The sequence below is a fragment of the Pan troglodytes genome, chromosome 5 (genome assembly GCF_028858775.2).
Source record: "Pan troglodytes isolate AG18354 chromosome 5, NHGRI_mPanTro3-v2.0_pri, whole genome shotgun sequence".
In the NCBI taxonomy this organism is placed as follows: Eukaryota; Metazoa; Chordata; class Mammalia; order Primates; family Hominidae; genus Pan; species Pan troglodytes.
Window position 1 is genome coordinate 33,045,988 of NC_072403.2, and position 20,784 is coordinate 33,066,771.

The window sequence follows — 20,784 nt, forward strand, 5'->3', positions numbered from 1 at the left end:
GCTCACTTATTGCACAAGTAATTTGGCATCTGATATGTACCAGGTGCACCTCTAGATGAGGATACTGTCACATTGAATGAAGTGAAGACCAGTGACCAGAAGCCTGCCTCACAGCCCAGCTCAGTGAGAAAAATAATTCCATTCTCACCTCTAATCTCAACCCTGTGTCACCATTTATGTATAGTCCTTTGCATTAGTGTCTGGAAAGGTCATTTTTTGAGGGCAGAATGAATAACCTATAGAAGGATCATTCTTGGGTATAATGAATTAAAGAAGTATTATGAAGCTTTATAAGGCAGGATTAGCTCATAGAAATGGAGGGTTCTTTTGCTTTTCCAGTCCCATTTGTTGTTTCACAGACAAAGAATAAAACAACCACTGATGGCAAAGACTGCAAACTGCCAACGTTCATTGATAGAGCCAGGTGACGCTCGTCCTGTCCAGGCCTGTGGTTGGGATAAGCTCAGAAAGCAGAGTCTCCAGGGCTGGTCATCATCTATCATAACCCTGTGTATAAAGAATGCCTTGAGAAAGAAAAGAAGTGACTTATCATGTGTCTTCTGACCTGGTTCTCATTTTTATTCAAAACAGTAGAACCTTGGGAAGATGAAGAGAGGGCCAGAAAAATGGGAAACCCTAGATACAGAAACTTGGCTAGCTGTTTACTTTTTCACTGTACATGTTTCTATTGCAATAGTTAAACCCCAATTAAGACTGAAATAACTCCTGAGGCAAACAAATGTAATTGTAGAGACAGAGGGGAAAATGTACTTCAGGGACTAGGATCCTGCAGAGGGTTTCTGTCTTCCTGACAGAAAAACAACTTTGAAAATTTGAGTCCTGGTAATAGTTTGTTAACCAAGAACTGCACAAATCCAGAAGGCACAAACATGGCTTGGGGAGCCTTACCTTGCCAGAAGGACTAACCCAGAGCTTTACTACACCATAGCTACCAAGGTGAGTAGACCTGACAATTCTTTTATTTATTCAGATATGCCATATAAAATTTCCCTCAGAAGTATGCATCTTGCTTTGTTCTTTGACTAAGCAAGGGAGTTTATGTGAGCCAGAGGACCTCGACTCTGCATCTAATCTTTACCTGGGGTCATAAACATGAAGGGGACCATTTCCAGAAGATGACCCTAGAAACGCTTGAGCATCTTTGTCCCTGTGTTCAGGATCTTGTACTGTAAGAGAGGTCCGGGCTGGGTCTTCCTATAAGGTTCCCTCTTTGGTTTCATCCAAAAATCACAAAGATAAAAAAGCTTTTCAGGTTTCTAGAAAAAACTCTTTTTTTAGGCTTACATTTTCACCTGCATTATAACTCTATCAGCATTATTAGCTTTCATCAAATTTCTTCATATCGTTTTTGGTGCATTTCTGTGATTTGCAAGTGGGCCAACTTTGTCTTTACCTATTAAGTTGTTAATTCATTAAGAAAGAGAGAGAGAGTGTGTGTGTGTATATATCCTGAAGGTCTTCTTTCTGCATCCATCCTTAAAGTCTCCTAATCCAATATGTAATATTGTATCATATACAGAAGTCAACTTCATTAACCATATGCCAGTTTAATGGAAGCATCTATTAACAATCATTATGATTAAAAATCATACTTGCTCTTCAGAAATTTTCCACTTTTATTTTTGGCCAGGCTATAAGTAAGTATAACCTGATGTAACCCTGTAAATTTACCCTGGCATTATGTAGCAGGGAGCACTAATCTCATTTTCAGTTGAGAAAACTGGAGCTGAAATGGGTGCACTTCCTTACCTGCCTAAGCTATTAGGTATTAGAACTGGATGGAGCACTACACATCTATCTGAATGTGAAGCATGTTTTTTCAAATAGTTTTCAATCATGATTCCAAAAACAACTTGGAAGACCAGTCACCCTTCCCTCCTCTGATATTTTTCTTATTATTCAGTCAAAAAATGGAAGTGTCTTATTAGTATTACAGAAGCTAATCTCTAATCTGAATCAGAGCTTTGGAACCTTGGGAAGATGAAGAGAGGGCCAGAAAACTGTGAAACCCTAGAAAAAGATAAGAAGAAACAAACATAAAAATATTTGATAAGGACATCAGGGTGGTGAGGTGTATGCAGGACATTCATTTTTGACAAATTCCAGGTTTCTGACTAAATATGTAACCAGTTCTTACTCCAAACCTATTAGTCCATACTGCTCTTCTTGTTATTAAAGCCTGTAGTTCATTTCACTATAGGCTATCCAGTTCAGATCATGTAATGCTTTGTTTAATGCATTGATATAGATGTTAGTCTCTTCATTTGGCACTGGAGGAAACTGAGGCAGAAAAGCAATAACTAATATTCCAAAAGTTATAAAGTTTCCTGGTATAAGACCTGAGTACAAGCCTAAATTCAGGCAGTTCACACTGCCAGACTCCTTTAAGACAAATTAAGATAAATCTAAGGCATCTCTTAGTGATTAGTAGAAAATGAAAGGGGACAAGGCTTATAGAAAGGCATTCCAAATAGATAGCGAGAGGTCAATCCTGGTTAGATCAAACATCCTGGTTTCTTTTGTTTTGGGGAATTTATTTGTAGTTTGATGTAAGTTCTGGATAAGAAGTGAGATTAGAGAGGTTGATTGTGAAAGAGTAAAATCCTGTTCAGACAAAAAGAGTAAAAATCAGCTTGGACTGGTAAAGATCAAAGTAGCTCTCCTGTTACCAATGTTGGGAGAACAGACACAGGTAGATCTGGTTACAGAGTCAACTGGACTCATTGGTTACACAGCAGTTGTAAACTGCCGTAATTGCACCATTTGAGTGATGACTCTTTTCTTACCAATGTAGCCCCAACCTGCCTTGTATATCCAGACATCAGAGATCTCTAATTTATAAACTGCCTTCATCTCGTGACAGTATGCAATAGCTAATTAATCTACCTCTCCTAATGCCCCTTGAGAAACATCAACACATCAACAACTCCCCTTAGGGGCCCCTCAGATCCATCAGTGGGAACTCAGACCTCTCCTAAATGCCCTCGTAGTGTGACATTCTATGGTTCCTCTAGAGCACCTTCTCTGGCTACATCCAGTCCATGTATCTCATTGTTTTTCAGCAACAGGCTTGTTCCTGAAGGTCTTTGGTTGATTAACCATTAACAGTTGAGGTCCTACAGTGAAATGCTATGCAGTTTGACTTTATATGGAGTACTTGGAAAACCCACTGAAAACTTGTAAGTACTGAAATTACAGATTCAGTTCGGGGTCTTGAAAGACAACTCTGAAATATTAAGGAAAATAAATCAAAGATATGAAAATTAGAAGAGATAAACCAGAAATTGTTATACTAATCAAAATGATAGACATATAGGCATAATGAATAAAAGAAGTATCACGGAAGATAAAACATTGTCAAACTTGAGAAATGTTAAAGATGTTGAAGCAACATGATTTTATGAGTGTCTGTCTGTTGAATGTGGAAGAGGTAGAGGGGTTAAGGGTGAGCACCAGGTTTTTGAAATTGGCTGATAGGAATATTAAGAATTAAGTAGAAAATGGAGACATTCAGGTTGGGGGAATTGTTTTAGTTCATTTCAGCATATGCTGAGACTTAAAATATGTGGGATATATCAGAATTTGAACAAGCAAGTTGGTCTTGCAGCTATGGAGATCAGGAAAACAAAATCTGTTTCCCAAATTTAGATTTTTGTATCCTCTTCCAAGATGACATTTAAGGTCACATGGTATGTTCATCAAAGAGTGTCACAGGGAAAGGACTACAGTTCTTTGGACAAAAATCTGCTCTGTTACATATATTATGATTTCCTTTATCCACTAGAAATGTGCTATGATATGATTTTTTTTGCAGATACATATATATCATCATAACTGGTACTTTCTTCATACAGGGTTTCCTTGATCTAAACATTTCCTGCCCATGAAGTTAGAAATGGCTTTGAATATTATCAAGGGAACAATATTCCTGTTTCTAACTGGACTTGGCATTGTGGGGAATGTTTTGGTTTTGGTAAACTATATGTGCATTTTCTTTTGGGGGACTGAGAAGAAGTCTTTACACTTTATTCTTATCCACTTAGCTTTTACAAATATCATACTTCTATTTTCCAAAGGAATGCCCAAGACAATAGCAGCTTTTGGTTTGAAAAACTTCCTAGATGATACAGGCTGTAAAATTGTTGCTTATCTGGAGAGGGTGGCTCGAGGCCTTTCCATCTGCACCAGCAGTCTCCTCACTGTGGTCCAGGCCATCACCATCAGTCCCAGAGCCTCCATGAGGGGGAGGCTCAAGCTGAGGTCTGCATGGCAAGTCCTTCCCTTGTTTCTCTTTTTTCTGGACATTCAGTTCCTTGATAACCATGAACTTACTTCATTCCATCACAAATAGCAACATGAACAGATCACAAATTAGTGAAAAGGATAACTACTGTTATTTTCTAGCAGGGAGATCGGTAATAAGACGGATTTTTCTCACACTGATAGTCTTGCAAGATGCCCTGTTTCAGGTTCTAATGGGCTGGGCCAGCAGCTACATAGTATTTCTTCTCCACCAGCATCACAAGCATGTTCTCCACATTCAGAACTCCAAATTTCTGTACAAAACTCCCCCTGAGATAAGAGCTGCTCAAAGTGTTCTCCTTCTGATGATCTGTTTTGTTTTCTTTTATTGGACAGATTGTATTATTTCTTTATATTTAACTTTATCCTTAGAGAATAATTTCATAATATCAAATATTCAAGAATATTTAACCCTTGGTTATGCAACTCTCAGCCCTTTTGTGCTGATTCACAGAGATAGATGTGTGGCTGAATGTTGGCATGTTCAGTAAGACTTCAGAAAATGTCTGTTTTATTGATCTCTTCAGTAAGCAAGTTTGAAATAAACTTGCTAGTTTTGCTGTGCTGTGTATTTTTTAAAATAAGAAGAATTGCTTAAACATATAAGGATAAATTATCATACAACAAACCTGGTGACCAGCAGCTCCGATCTAATGCAAGAGATCACAGAAATCCTAGAGAGACTCAGCGCTCTTATTCTCTATCCTTCCACCCTTCAAAAAATAGCTGAAATTCTGTGTATTTATGATGGCTCTTTCACCACCAGGCTTCCAGGAGTAAAAAACAGTAGAACAATCTGGTAAAAATCTATCAAAATTACTGATGCAGTCACCTTTTGACTCAGGAATTCCATGTCTAGGGCCTAATCCTTCAGATATACTTGCGCATTTAAGAATTGGAGTAGGAAAAATACACGTTATGATACATTATTTTAAAAATACAACAAAATATCTAGCAAAAGGAATTATTTTTGGCCATTTAAAGATATTGATATGTATCCATTCATACAAAGGGATTTTATGGTACTTATGAGGAAGTAGATGAGTTCAAAATATATTGACACGGAATGATATGCAAAGGTTTTTTTTTTCAATTAAAACAAAAGCAATGTGAAAGCTGTAGCATTCAAAAAGCAATATAATAATATAATTAATTTGGAATTATCTACATCATGAACTCCTGCAAGAATAAAAAAAAAAACTATAAGAATTATTCCTGATTGAAGAGAAACTAAGTAAATGGAGGCAGAGTAAATCAAATTTTATTTTATATATTTCTCTGTTTTCTGATTTGTTAAACATGTAAATGTATCTCTCTTCAATATATAAATAAGTTAGATAGCAATTTATGACTTGTTTCTAGACATCATTTTTTAGTGCCTTGGCACTCCCACAATGTTATCAGTCTAGTCTCTCTATTATCAGAGTTAAAAAATAATCTGGTTCTGCATTAATTTAAATGAATAACTCGGTTTCAATTTTTCTTAAACTGGAACCAGAATACATATTTGGATAGAATGTATAGTTCTGGCAGTAAGGGATCTCATCAAGCCATTTGGAAAAATACTTGATAAAATAAAAATGAAGTGAAAACTTTATAGATAACAAGAGACTTAAGAGACATTTCAAAAGAACACATGTTCAATCTTACTGAGGTCTTCCTTATTTGTTTTTATTTGGTCTAGTTTTCTTGACCAAATAAGCTAAAGTAAAAGTTAACAATTTTTGAATAAATGTATAAGTAAATGAACATCTGATTACTAAACAAGCTGTAATAAATAAGTGAGAAAAATGATTCCTGATTATAGTACTCATTATATCAAGCATAAGGAAATGAAAGCAAAGGAAACCAGAGGAGAGGAAATAGTATTGGGCAAGAAATTGAAATAAGTGTACTGTATTGAAAGTGAATGAAAATGTTAAGTAGGAGCAATTAGCTGCTTTGGAAAGATTGGCAAGAAATATTTAACTGGTCCATGGCAGCTTCTATAATGAACATTTAATAACTGATTAAACTGATTGAACCATCATAACCAACCACCATTCATTTTCCCCGTTTTTGCTCAAAATGGATACATAAGAAGATCATAATGCATGAAAGGTGAAATAGTGCAGAAAGCAAAAGGCATATGAAACTCTGAAAACCAGAAATTAATGTAAATAAAGAGGTTGGAACTTGTAAGGTAGGGGACACAAGTTTGTGATGCCAGGTTCATTAATGTATGACTCCATTCTTCTTTTCAAGTATTTTAAGTCCTGAAGATATCCTTAAAGTGCATTTGGTAGGTGGGATTCTTCCCTTTTTACTTCTCAATTTCTATCACACTCTTCTGGAAGATACAACACAGTATATTGGAGATAAAGGAAAACTACATTTATTTCTTGAAGGATAAGCAAAATAAAAAATCAAGAAAAGGTTGGGCGCGATGGCCCACGCCTGTAATCCCAGTACTTTGGGAGGCCAAGGCAGGCAGATCACGAGGTCAGGAGATCAAGACCATCTGGCCAACATGGTGAAACGCCGTCTCTACTAAAAATACAAAAATTAGTCAGGCATAGTGGCGGGTGCCTGTAATCCCAGCTACTTGGGAGGCTGAGGCAGGAGAATCGCTTGAACCTGGGAGGTGGAGGCTGCAGTGAGCTGAGATCGCGCCACTCCACTCCAGACTGGGTGACAGAGAGAGACTTCATCTCAAAAAAAAAAAAAAAAAAGAAAAGAAAATACAAGAAATACAGAGTGGGAGAGAGGATGAAAGGAAACCACTGCCTGCCTCAGAGTTTTCTCCGGTTGTAGTTATTACCAGTCTCAAAGAATTCATGATTCATTCAGTGATGGAAGCATTTCAAGCCTGTAATTTGGGTGCCTGCTTTCACTAACTCAGGAACTTGAACACAAAATTCTCAGTTTAAAATGCAGATGTACTCTTGACCAAGCTATGCAAACTGTAAAGTATCTTTTAACTAAAAGATAAGAGGATTTTGATCTGCTACCTGAGTCCTTTTATGTTCTTTTGAAGATGATTTTTGACATCCTCTGATCACACATAAAACATCAGCCTTTAATATATATATTACCAATTTTATACTATTAAAATATACATTCCAGATTTGTTGAACAAAAGAGTTTTGGTGCATGTTGTTATGTGGATGAAATGCAAGATCTTGTTATGACCTTGTGATCCTTGAATAAGCTCAACATTCAGTGGTCTGAAACCATGCCAAAGACCTTGGTGATCCCACCACCCTCCCTGAGTCTGTCATTCCCACTTCCATACCACTGTTGAGGCAAAGTTCAGAGGATCTCATAATTAGCAAAATAGCAGCTTTCATAAAAAGAACTTTCTTCAGCCCTATCCCAGCCACATATGGGGTGTAATAAAGTCCTGTCAATCCAGTGGCCAAAGTGTAACTTGTCAATTTTTTATATCATGATACATGTGTCAAAGAGAATGAATTTCTGACCTTGATTATCATATCTTCATGAAAATATTTCAAGACACGCACACATACACACACACACACCCCTCAAAAATGAGAGATTTGAGTTGGCAAAATATTATTGGAGGAGTCCAGAGAACTTACTTTGAAGCTGTGTCTGCCTATCAATCACACTGGTTAACTTAGATTTTAGTTTTATTTATAATGCCTCAGAAAAGCTGATGGAGATTTTGAGGAAGGGATAGAAAAGCAAATTCCACTTGTCTTCTTGGTTTTTTAATTGTAGCTCTGCCTTGGTTGGTCAGTGTGCTGTATCTGTTGGTGGTTCAGTGTCTTTATCTCTGAAATGGAATACAGAATAACAGCATTATCTGTTTCAAGGCTATTGTGAGAAGTAAAAAGGTAGGTGCCTTTAAAATAGTACATAGTAGATACTAAGTGTGAGAAAACAAAAGACTTTTGTTTCTTATAATTGTGTACTCAATTAGCAAACATTTGCTATGTTGCTTGACATTTTGTATAGGCTACACTGAAGATAGAGTGTCCTAAAAGAATGATTTCCTTCAAAATCTGCCTCTTGTGGGCCGGGCGCGGTGGCTCACACCTGTAATCCCAGCACTTTGGGAGGCCAAGGTGGGTGGATGACCTGAGGTCGGGAGTTCGAGACCAGCCTGGCCAAACATGGTGAAACCCCGTCTCTACTATAAATACAAAAACATTAGCAGGATGTAGTGGCGGATGCCTGTAATCCCAGCTATTCGGGAGGCTGAGGCAGGAGAATCGCTTGAACCTGGGAGGTGGAGGTTGCACTGAGCCCAGATCGCACCAGTGCACTCCAGCCTGGGCAAAAAGAGTGAGACTCTGTCTCAAAAAAAAGAAAAAAAAATCTGCCTCTTGTACACTGCAATTACATGTGCTTTAATTCTGTGTTACCAATCACTTTGTTATTTATGTTCATAATGATTCCATTTTCTAGCACTTCATTAGCTCATGAAAACTTCATGACAGGCACACAAGTTTTGGTGATCCAGCTGGAAGAATCAACACAATTATGTGAGCCACATTCCTGCAAAGTGTGCATTTTACTTTACTTTTGTCTTTCATATTGTCATCATCATCATCATCACCCCACCACCATGACCATCATCACCATCATCTCACCACAATCATCATCATGACCATTTTTATCAATATAATTTCTCTATTGAGCAACATTGTTCAACTTCCAACTGTCAGTCAATTGGTTGGAGGCCTGTGGCCAGACTTACAATAAAGATCCTGGACTGGCCCATTTCCTTAGTCCTCTCTCAACTGAATAAAAATTCAGGTGAATAGAAATGTCACCTGAAGAGAAACCTTACGAAAACTTCAGCAAGTAGAGAACCTCCCAAACTATAAAGATGTGGGAGGCAGTTTACACTGCTTGACTAAAAAGATGGGCTTCTAAGAGGAGATTTTTTAAAGTGTCATATCTTTGAGGGATTCAGTATTTGGTTTTAGTGGAATATAGAGACTTCAGAGTCATAAAACAGACACAGTCATAACAATTTGGGATGCAACTCTGTTTCAGGAGATCTTATACTGATATAAATGTCTATTTTTAATTAAACTTTGTATTGCATCTGTTTGAGATGTATAACATAATTTTTGATATACATAGTGAAATGGTTACTATAGTCAAGCAAATTAACATATTCATTATCTCACAGTTATCCTTTGTGTGTGTGTATGTTAAAATTATCCAAAATCCACTCTTAGCGAATTTCCAGCATACACTACAATATTATCACTATTGTCCTCATGTTGTACATTAGATCTGTATACTTATTCATATCAGATATCTACAGCTTTGTACCCTTTGGCCTATATCTCTTCATTTCCTCCTCTACTCTTCCACTCCGGATAATTATCTCTCTACTCTGTTTCTGTGTATTTGAGATTTTTGTTTGTTTTTGTTTTTTAGATTGCATATATAAGTAAGATCATGTAGTATTTTGTTTTCTATGCCTGGCTTATTTAGCTTAGCATAATGTCCTCCAGTTTCATCCATGTTGTTGCAAACGGCAGTACCTCTTTTTTTAAGGCTGGATAATATTTCATTATATATATTCATATCACATTATACCACATTTATATATATATATATGTATATACACACACACACGCACACACACACTATAATATATATTATAATTTTTTTAATTTTTTTTTTTTGAGACGGAATCTTACTCTGTTGTCCAGGCTGGAGTGCAGTGGTGCGATCTTGGCTCACTGTGACCTCCGCCCCTAGAGTTCAAGCAATTCTCCTGCCTCAGCCTACTGAGTAGCTGGATTTACAGGCATGCGCTACCATGCCTGGCTAATTTTTGTGAGACATGGAGTTTTTAGTAGAGACGGGTTTTGCCATATTGGCCAGGCTAGTCTTGAATTCCTGACCTCAAGTGATCCGCCCACCTCGGCCTCCCAAAGTGCTGGAATTACAGGCATGAGCCACCGCACCCAGATGTATAATATATATATTATATATACACATTTTTATGCACACGCTTCTGCGTGCACACACACACACATACATCCGACAATTTCTTTCTCCATTCATCTATTGAGGAACATGGAAATGCAGATACCTCTACCAGGTGCTGATTTTATTTTCTTTGGGTATATATCCAACAGAGAAATTGCTGGGTAATTTGATATATGTATATATGTGTGTGGGTTTATGTGTATGTGTGTATGTGTGTATATGTATATAGAAATTTGGTGAATCTTGTCATTTGTTGGGAAATTTTATATCCACTGTTCTAAGTTGTCTTCTGTAACTATATCTTTAAGCCACATTTTCTATTTTCCAAGAAATTTGAGTTTATGAATATATTCATATTTGCTAATGTAACTAAGCATGTTATTATGCATGATCTACATGGCCTAGACAAGGACAATAAACATCTCTGTAAAATGACTGGAATATAAGTCCTACGTGGGTCCCCTGATGTGTGTAATGATGCTGAGGTTTAGTAATCTTTAAATAATGACCTTTCTCTGGAGTCTGAGTTCCCACTGGTATAAAAGTAAATGAACTATTTATTATCCTTAGAAAAGTTGGATTTGGGAAGGGAAATGTATATTATACTACAAAAATGAAGAGAGAACGAGGGTTTGGGGTTGAGAGTGTGGGTCTGTATATAAAGTATGTGATCCCATTACCATTGTGTTGAGTTCAGAAATTAGTAAACTAATCTATTCAGTTGATTTCAAGATGAACAGAAGTGCTCTAAGTTGTGTGTCAAAGAACAGGTTCTCTGGGAAATTGTTGGGTTGAGGATAAATAATTATTTTCCACACTGAAATATTTAACCTTTGATTTAACATCTCAATATAGTCCTATGTCCCAGCTCCATCTATGCATGAACATGAGATGCTATTTCTTGAGGAGAAAAATGTATTTTCATGGAAGTGGAATGTTGAGTCTGAACCATAATCACTTCTAAGTTTTAGGGCAGTTAGGAATGATTACTACTCCTAGGTGTGTGTTTCAGAGGAGTTAGTCAAGATTTTTTAGGTTTTCATAGTACAAAGAAAGCAGTCGGATTGCAATAAGAATCTCACTATTCTAACATTAGTAAGGTGGGCAGGAGTTAGAGGAATGCCTAGTAGCCTCATAATTATTTTGATCCGCTCAGTAAATCCATGTCAAAATTCAAATTAAGTACTAGTTTAAATCTACTCTCCCTTTCAGAAAATATTGATTTCTCTTCACACATATTCAAGATAATCCTTATTTCGATTTGTCCTTGCAAGAGAGTTTCATTTTTAGTAAATAAACAGGTACTCTATAATAATTATTGGATAATTGAAAGAATGAACTGAATGAGAACTATCTTTTAAATTTTTGAAGGTATCAAATTCGGGACAGCAAAATGAAATTGAAAATATGTATTAATTCAAAACATAAATTTTAACATGAATGTAAAATGTGGCTTAGATGTATCAGCTAATGATCTGTTGTAAAAACTTTCTTTGCATTTAACCGAAAGTTTTTGTAACTTTCTTAAATCTGTATGTAGGAAGAAGTTAGTAAACTAACCAAATACATCTTGGTACTCCTGAAAAGTTGACCTTAAGAAATCTCTTATAAGTAAAATTTTGCTGAGATTAGGAATATTCTTTCTGAAAAACTTCTGGTAGCGAAAATATTCCTTGTTAGAGCAAATCATCTAGAAGTCCCTCAGTAACAGTAATATCCAACTTTCAAAAAGGGTAGACGTGAGATAAGGAAACTTGAAAACTCAAATTTTTCTAAAATATTTTAATTGAAAGCTAAAAATGGAAAAAATGAGTTAAATTACTTAGAGTAGTATAGCAAAGTAGAATAAAGGAGAAATGTTTCTACAGGTTACAAGTTTTACCATAGTATGGTAATTTAAGCTACTAGTAGACCATCCACAGAAATAGCCTTTCCAACCCCTTCATTTACGTAAATGATTGATGGAGTGATAAATATTATTTGGTAACAAATTCTTTGAGGAATAAAAATAAATAATTTGGGAATAAATCCTACAGTAAATATAAGCAAAAGCCATTTCCAAGTGGCTCGTTGGTCTAGGGGTATGATTCTCGCTTCGGGTGCGAGAGGTCCCGGGTTCAAATCCCGGACGAGCCCACTTCATTTTCGCCCAATAAGCTTTAAGGATTTTTAAAATATTTCCCCAAATAGTCATACCCAAAAATATGTACTTTCACCACATCAACAGTAGAATTGTCTAAGCAGGCGAGTACTGAATCCCGGACCTCTTCTAAGGGCAGACACCGGAATGTTGATGCGGCTGCAGCTGCGCTCTCCCACCTCTGTCCGTCTCTTCTCAAACCCCGAAAGGAAGGCCGTGGGCAGCTCGTGCGCGCGTGCGTGTGCGTGTTTAACCGAGTACTGGAGGGGAAACCTGAGTTGCAGTCAACCGGTTATCTTCCTCTTATAGGAAGGAGGATTTTAATTTACACTTTTAACTCCAGCTTTGGTGATCACTCTCTGACTCCTAGTGTTTACTACTCCCGCCACACTGGAAGGTAAAAGTCTCCCCAAGTGCTGCTGGTGCCACTGCTCCCACTGCAGTCTGTTAGGGTGTCACACTCCTGCCTCTCCTGCTTTCCCCGGTCAGAGTTCATTCCTTTATTTCTTCAACGGATGCATAGCCAATGAGTATGACATGTCACCCTTCAGTGCTGAAAGCTGTGGAGGCAGTGATGGAAAAACATGGTTTTATTTCTACAGAACTTGATATTACAAGTAATTAATTATTTACCATGATGACGCGTTTTGAGAAAGTATGGAATTCCCATGGAAGTATATAGCACCAGGGCTGACTATTGACTCTTGGGAATATTGCTAGCCCAGGTTCGTCTAACTGGAGAGAGAGACCACGAGGAGCAGTCATTAAGGCTGGAATTTCAAAGTTTTTCTCATCCCATGCTCTGGAAATTTGCGGGTACTTTGTTGAAAACACTCAGGAGAATTGATTAACACTGGAATTCGAAACAGGGAAAAAATGGAGAGGAAGATATCAATCCAGTTATTTTGCTCATGCTGTCTAAATTAAAATATTTCCTCAGAATAACTGTTTTGTTTGCTTTTGTGGCCAAGACTGAAAGTGGACACCCACTCCCCGACCCCAGTTTCGTTCTAGCTTCATGGACCTCACAGAGGCTCAACTCGCTCTGCTCATCTTGGTATTCTGAAAGTGTGGATCTTTTTACCTTTCCTTTTTCTGACCAATTTTAAGGGCCACTGAGTATGAAGATGCACATCCTTATTCATAGGTGGGGTGTAATATATTGTCTTTTTATAAATAAAATATGTGTAAAATTTATTTGTAAATTAATGTGTATAATTTATTTGTAATTTAATTTTATAACTTGGAATAGTGTTACTTATTAAGTTTGAAATTCAAAAGGAACTTCCTCTGACCTCTGTTCATTAAGAATTTTCTCTGAATGCAGAAAGTCAGTGTGATGTCATCTAGGCAGAAGAGATTGAATGATCCTTCTCAACAAGGAATTTTACTATCCTAAGAGGGATAAGTTGGACATTTTGACATGTAAGAGTCTGATAGTAAATGACACAGGCAGTCCATTCTAAAATGGTTCCCAGAGTCAATAAATTGGACTCATGGTCTTAGTTTCCAGTTATTTTTAGGGCTTAATTATAATTATGGACCAGCAATCAAAGATCACTAGGCATCATTAGACACTGAAGTTAGTGTCCAATCTGAGAAACAGTGATTTTTTAAAAGCTATTTTAAGAAAGAGAGAGAAAGAATGCTGTACAAAAGGATAACTCTATAGAAGTCTCTTGAAATTAAAATTATGAGAGTAGAAAGAAAAAACTTAATAGAACAATTGACATAAAACCTGAAGGGCATCTCCAAAATGTGGAGTAAAAATATAAGGGGAAACTCCAGCAATTGTGATTCTTGATATATACTCAAATGAGTTGAAAAACCATATCCACACAAAAACCTGCACATCAATGTTTATAGCAGCTTTATTTGGATTTGCTAAAACATAAACAGTCAAGATGTACTTCAATAAGTGAATGGATATATTTAATGCAAACTATGGCACAATGGATGGACTATTAATTCATGATAAAAAGAAAGGAGCTATCAAGACAGGAAAAGACATGGAGGAATCTTAAAAGCATACTGCTAAGTGAAAGAAGCCAATCTGAAAAGGCCACATACTGTATATATGATTCCAACTATATAACGTAGTGAAAAAGGTAAAAATATGTAAACAGCAAAAAAGAGAAGTCATTGCTAAGAGGGAGGGAGGGAGGGAAGGATGAAGAGGCGAAGCACAGGGAATGTTTAGAGTGAAGATACTATTATACATGATACAGTAATGATGGACACATGTCATTATACATTTATCAAAGAGGAAAGAGTTACAACATAATCCATAAGAGTTACAACAATGAAAGTGAACCTAAAGTAAACTACAAATTTTAGTTAATATTAATGTATCAATATTGGTTCATCAGTTGTAACAAATGGACCACAATCGTATAAGATTTAATAATAAGGGAAGCTATAGGAAGGAGAGGAGATATACGGGAACTCTTTGTACTTTCTCTTCAATTTTTCTGTAAATAAAAAACTGCCTAAAAATATCTATTAATTTTTTAAAAGTAAAAAGAATGTAACCAGGAAAGAGCAGTAAAAACAAAACAAAAGGTAGAGGAAACATACTGGAGATTTAAAATCCAAGTAAAGGAAGGGAAGGAAGGGAGGGAGGGAGGAGAGGGAGGGAGGGAGAGAAAGAGAGAGAAAGAAAGAAAAAGAAAAAAGAACGAAAGAAAAGAAAAGAAAATTAGCCGAGTGTGGTGGCACACGCCTGTAGTCCCAGCTACTTGGGAGGCTGAGGCAGAGAATCACCTGAACCCAAGAGGCAGAGGTTGCAGTGAGCTGAGATTGCTCCACTCCACTCCAGCCTGGGCAAGAGAACAAGACTCTGTCTCAAAAAAAAAAAAAAAAAAAAAAAAAAAAAGGGCAGAGAACACAGAAATCAGAAAACTAGCAACAACGAAAAACAAGCTAATATCCCTAACCGAAATACAGGATTTAATGATGTAATAGAGTTCCCAAAACAAGGAATGGAAACAGAAACACACTAAAGCATATCTTTCAGACATTGCAGAACATTGAGGACAAGGAAATTATCCTGAAATAGATAAATAAAAGCTAACTGCAAATGTAGACTCCATAATTAGAATGACTTTGTACTTCTCAAAATGAATACTGGAAGCTAGAAGAAAATAGAGAACTCTCTCAAAATCCTGAAATAAATTTCAAAAGCCTGAAAAATATTTCCCAGACAAACATTCAATCAAGTTGCTGGAGAAGTATTGAAAAGTCTCATCGACCACGGTGAAACCCCGTCTCTACTAAAAATACAAAAAAAATTAGCCGGGCATGGTGGCGGGCGCCTGTAGTCCCAGCTACTCCGGAGGCTGAGACAGGAGAATGGCGTGAACCCGGGAGCCGGGGCTTGCAGTGAGCCAAGATCGCGCCACTGCACTCCAGCCTGAGCGACAGAGCAAGACTCCGTCTTAAATTAAAAAAAAAAAAAAAAAAAAAGTCTCATCTACAATAAACTCTTTCTCAGGAAGCTGCTTTACAATGTACTCCACCAAAATGTGAAGGTATAGTAAGATAGAAAATACATGAGAAATTGGGCATACAGCACCAGTGGCAGGGAAATAAAATGTATAGTACAATGGTGAAGGAAGACATCACGATGAAAACCCAATATCAAGTTTAGAAATCACTCAGTTTATTGTTTTGGCAAGGCTTTTATGGTTATTTGTGATATTTTTTTCTAAAAATAATGTTCAGGAAACAAAATAGCAAAGATAGGTAAATAATATTGCCAAACATAATTATATAAAGGGTGATTACTCATTCAATAAAAATTCTGATATAACTATATTTGAAGGAAAAATTGATCAGAAGAGTGTCTGTGTAGGTGTTTACAGTGAGGAAGAGAAGTGAATCTTCTATTTGTGTAATGGGAAATCAATGGAAAATACTAAGCTTAAAATTAATATGTAGCATATGTATTAGAGTACAATTTTGTCTCTGTAACAAAGACCCAAAAGAACCATAGCTTAAAAGAAGCATTACTGATCTCTCCTGTGACTGTCTGAGGGTGTAATCAATGCCAGGGTGATGCTTTGGCTTCATGGTGTTGGTTCCAGTCTTCTATGTCATGGCTCCCTCCTTCCTACAGTGTGCTGGGTCCAATCACTATTCCATGATGCCTTCATTCTCAAAAGCAGATACATGAGGAAGAGATAAATAGAGGTTATTTCCTTCTCTTATGGACATAACCTGGAAGTTTTACATACATTTTCTCTCTTATGCCTTTACTTAGAAATTGGTCACGTGATGACACTGACTGTCAAGGGAAGTCACTGTAATCTTTTCATGGGTGGCTATGAGCTCAGCTAATTTTCCATTTCTTGGAAAAAGCAAAAATAATGATTGGACAACTAGTCATCTTTGCCATAGCATGATGACATGCAGGTAAAAACAACACAAAATGCCAAATGGCTGAAAATGTTTGCCTCTACTAAGAGGAATAAGATAGGAGAGACCACTGTTTCGCATACACATATTTTTTGAAGTAATTGAGCTTTTAAAACATGTATGGTTAACTTTGATTAAAAATTTTGTTAATAATAATTTTAAAAAAGCTTTAAACTAAGAACCAAAGTATGGATAAATAATTCAGCCAGGCTAAAGTGAGAAAGGGAAAGAGCATTCCATGAGGGAAAATCACTTGTTGGAAGAGGAAAACTAGATCTGTCTTGAGGCAAAAACCCAAATGGGACTGAGCATGGAAAACAACGGGTAAGGAAGTGGGTTGAGTTGAGGTTGAAGATTTCAGGCAGGTCAATGCAGCAACACTACAATATAAGGGCTCTTCCAAGGAAAAAAAAAAGGATGACTCTTTGTGAATTCACAGAAACTAGCAAAGGTGGTATTCACTCAAGATGTTAGTGCAATCTAACGTAAAATATCCTGACATTGAGAGTGTGAAAATACAGCAGGGGTCCATTCCTGCAGGATTTCCCCTATGTTCCCTGTTGTTTAGCCTGTGATTGATTTGCGTGGGCTTCTGAAGAGAAACCGACTCCGGTGTGAACGGTTTTGGGAACCTCCGTCTCCTGCTGGCTCCCAGGTGCGCTATCCGACGCAGCGAGACGCGGTGAGCCAACAGAAGGGCTGACCAGGCTCACCTGACGCCCCAGGTCGACTGCAAACCCCGTGCGCCCCGTCGGCCCGGTCACGCCCGCAGCCTGCTCAGGCGCCTCCTGCCTCGGGACCAGGAAGCGGAAGAAAGGGAGAGACCGGCCCGGCAATTACGTTTCTATCATGTCTCGAACATTTGTGTGAGTCCCACGAAAGCTAAGCCCATTTATTCCCCCCTCGAAGCGTTTCCACTCAGTTCTTGATCATTCATGTGAAAACGAGCCATCTTCACGTCTCCCAAACGTCTTCAAACCGTTTCCTGAGTCTTGTAAGGCCGCCTGTGGGTTCCTATTACAAACTCTGAAATAAAATACTCGGGAAACGTGGGGTATCAAGACGAGGTGGCCGAGTGGTTAAGGCGATGGACTGCTAATCCATTGTGCTCTGCACGCGTGGGTTCGAATCCCACCCTCGCCGGGGGAGGTCTTTTAATACGAAGAGGAGGAAACAATACCCAAGTCCAGCCAACTTCCCTTTCAACTCTCCTGGAATTTAGGTCCCTGGAGTTGGAGAGGAAAAAGGAGCTCTTGTAATTCTGTACCATCAGTATTACGATGGTGTTGCTGGGTTTTTTAACTTTATGGTTGATTGGGTATTGATTGTCAATATTGTGCGAGTGATCAGTTTAATGAATATTCTTCTGGTGGGCTTTCTACCTGATGACTGCAAAAACGCCTTCGAGCCTGAGAAAGGGGAGAGGGCAATAGAGAGGAGAGGAAGGTGACGGTGGGGCTAGAAAGAGAGAAGAAGCTGCCAAAAAGGGGGAAAAACTTGAGGTGTGGTTACCCCAGCCGCTTCTTTTAGAAATCATTACTACTGTGAACATTAAAATAAATTCATCAAAAAGATAAGCAGAAAAAAACAAAAACAAAACAGCACGACAAATACACCAACACAGAAATTCAATTACTTAGATGCTCAAGACAAATCGAGGGACCAACATTGAAGAAACGTGTAGCACTGACGACATGGCCACAAGATTTTTGTTTTGTTTTGTTTTGTTAAAAAAAAAAAAAAAAAAAAAAGCAAGCCGGGCGCAGTGGCTCGAGCCTGTAATCCCAGAACTTTGGGAGGCCGAGGCGGGTGGATTACCTGAGGTCAGGAGTTCAAGACCAGGCTGGCCAATTCGGCGAAACACCGTCTCTACTAAAAAATACAAAAAATTAGCAGGGCTTGGTGGGCGCCTGTAATCCCAGCGACTCGGGAGGCTGAGGCGCGAGAATCGCTTGAACCCAGGAGGCGGAGGTTGCAGTGAGCCGAGATGGCGCCACTGCTCTGCAGCCTGGGTAAGAGAAAGAGACTCTCTCAAAAAACAAACAAAACAAGTTATGAAATTTGGAGGTAAGTTATTTTCAAGTCTTCTTCATGATAATCTTAATAGCTGCATTATAGTCACAGGAGTTGACATACTTTAGCAATTCTTCTGTTTTCGAAATGTGTTTTACGAAAATTAATGAGTCAAAGGATTATTGCAAAAATCAGTCAAAGGCTTTGAACGTCTTCTGGTTACTCTTGGTAATTAGTGATTTCTATTTCAGTTATGTTGTTTCTCTTTGCAATCAACAGTGCAAGAGGGACCCAGTTACCCCACTGACACTTTGACGCAGGATAGGTATTCAAGGAGGTGACCATGGTCTTGGGACACAACAACCGTGGTGACCATACAGTCAACACAATAAGCCTCAGCATTCACACTGAAATTGAGCTCATTCAAATGAACAGCTATCAAGAGGAAATTTCCCCTAGAGACAGCATGCGCATTTTGACTTTACCTGTCCTTAGACTGAGCCTTTGCTCATTACAATAGTAAAAAACACACCTCTGGCTGGAGATTTAAGATGCCAATGAGACATACCATGTATGAACAGGCATGTACAGCTACTGCGCATGTGCACTCAGAGGACCACCCAGAAGATGATTACCAGTAACATTTCTCACCTCCTTCTAAATAGTCATGTGAGACTCCCATAAAGGGAGCCTCCCTAGCGCCAATCTTTGCTGTTTCATCCTTAGGAGCAGCCCGCCCTGAATTCTCTCTCTCTCAGGGTGTGCTGTCTATTCTGCACCTAACTTACAAAATATTCTTTTTCCTTTGCAATAAATTAATCTACGCTGCACTTCTTTTGCTGTGTATCTCTGGTTTAAATTCTTTAAAACTAAGAAGACAAGAACCGCCGGGCGCGGCGGCTCACGCCTGTAATGCCAGCATTTGGGAGGCTGAGGCGGGCCGTTCACTTCATGTCAAGAGTTCGAGACGAGCCTGGTCAACATGGTGAAACCCCATTTCTGCTAAAAATGCAAAAATTAGCCGGGCATGGTGGCGCACGCCTAAAATCGCAGCTACTCGGGTGGCGGAAGCAGGAGAATCGCTTGAACTCGGGAGGCGGAAGCTGCAATGAGCCAAGATCACGCCACTGCACTCCAGCCTGGGCAACAGAGTGACACTTTGTTAAAAAAAAAAAAAAAAAAAAAAAAAAAGACCCGAGGTCTTACCACAGCCATCAACAACTTCACAGGCTGAATTACATTATTTTATTTATTTATTTATTTATTTATTTGAGATGGAGTCTCCCTCTGTCACCTAGGCTGCAGTACAGTGGCGTGATCTCTGCTCACTGCAACCTCCGCCTCCCGGGTTCAAGCGATTCTTCTGCTTCCGTCTCCCGAGTAGCTGGGACTACAGACACCCAACACCACCCCCGGCTAATTTTTTTAATTTTTAGTAGAGACGGGGTTTCACCATGTTGGCCAGGCTGGTTTGAACTCCTAACCTCTCGCAATCCGCCCGCCTCGGCCTCCCAAAGTGCTGGGATTACAGGCATGAGCCACCATGCCTGGTCAACAATTATTTATATACTTTATATATAATCACATATATGTTACATATTTATATATATTGTGGATATATCAAGTAGAATGGCAAGAACTTTTCCATATTCTGTTCTTTAATTATGAATTTACTTGCTATAAATCTATCAGTCCTTAGAATTATTTACCTCAAATATATTTCCTTATACTTTTCAAATAGATTTTTAAAACAATTCATAGAAAATTTTTAAATACATTGAAATTTATATTAGTTATAAAATATCCATGTATCTATCTCAGAACTTCCATTTTATCCATTTTTGAAAATTCCTATTCTACAAAATTGCACTTTTTTAATTTTTAAACTTTTTTGTGAAAATTATCACGCATGCAGAAAAGTACACAAAATA

The 20,784-nt window shown here is 38.0% G+C and overlaps 1 protein-coding gene, 2 non-coding genes and 1 pseudogene across 4 annotated transcripts in view; 3 read left to right on the plus strand and 1 right to left on the minus strand.

Annotated features, from left to right (window-relative positions):
* PANTROV1R-PS216 (vomeronasal 1 receptor panTroV1R-ps216 pseudogene) lies at nt 3,917-4,841 on the plus strand (annotated as a pseudogene).
* Nucleotides 12,349-12,420, plus strand: TRNAP-CGG (transfer RNA proline (anticodon CGG)). Its single transcript has one exon. It is a non-coding gene; the product is annotated as a tRNA-Pro (tRNA).
* Nucleotides 12,421-16,068: 3,648 nt separating this feature from the next.
* Nucleotides 16,069-20,784, minus strand: part of H2BC11 (H2B clustered histone 11) — a 37,813-nt gene continuing 33,097 nt past the window's right edge. The window contains exon 4 of one of the 2 annotated variants that reach the window (XR_008548790.2): nt 16,069-18,066. The gene's annotated coding sequence lies outside the window, so the exon portion shown is untranslated. Of the gene's footprint in view, nt 18,250-20,784 lie in introns of both variants that reach the window. The other variant, XR_008548791.2, reaches the window with a different exon arrangement.
* Nucleotides 17,902-17,983, plus strand: TRNAS-GCU (transfer RNA serine (anticodon GCU)). Its single transcript has one exon. It is a non-coding gene; the product is annotated as a tRNA-Ser (tRNA).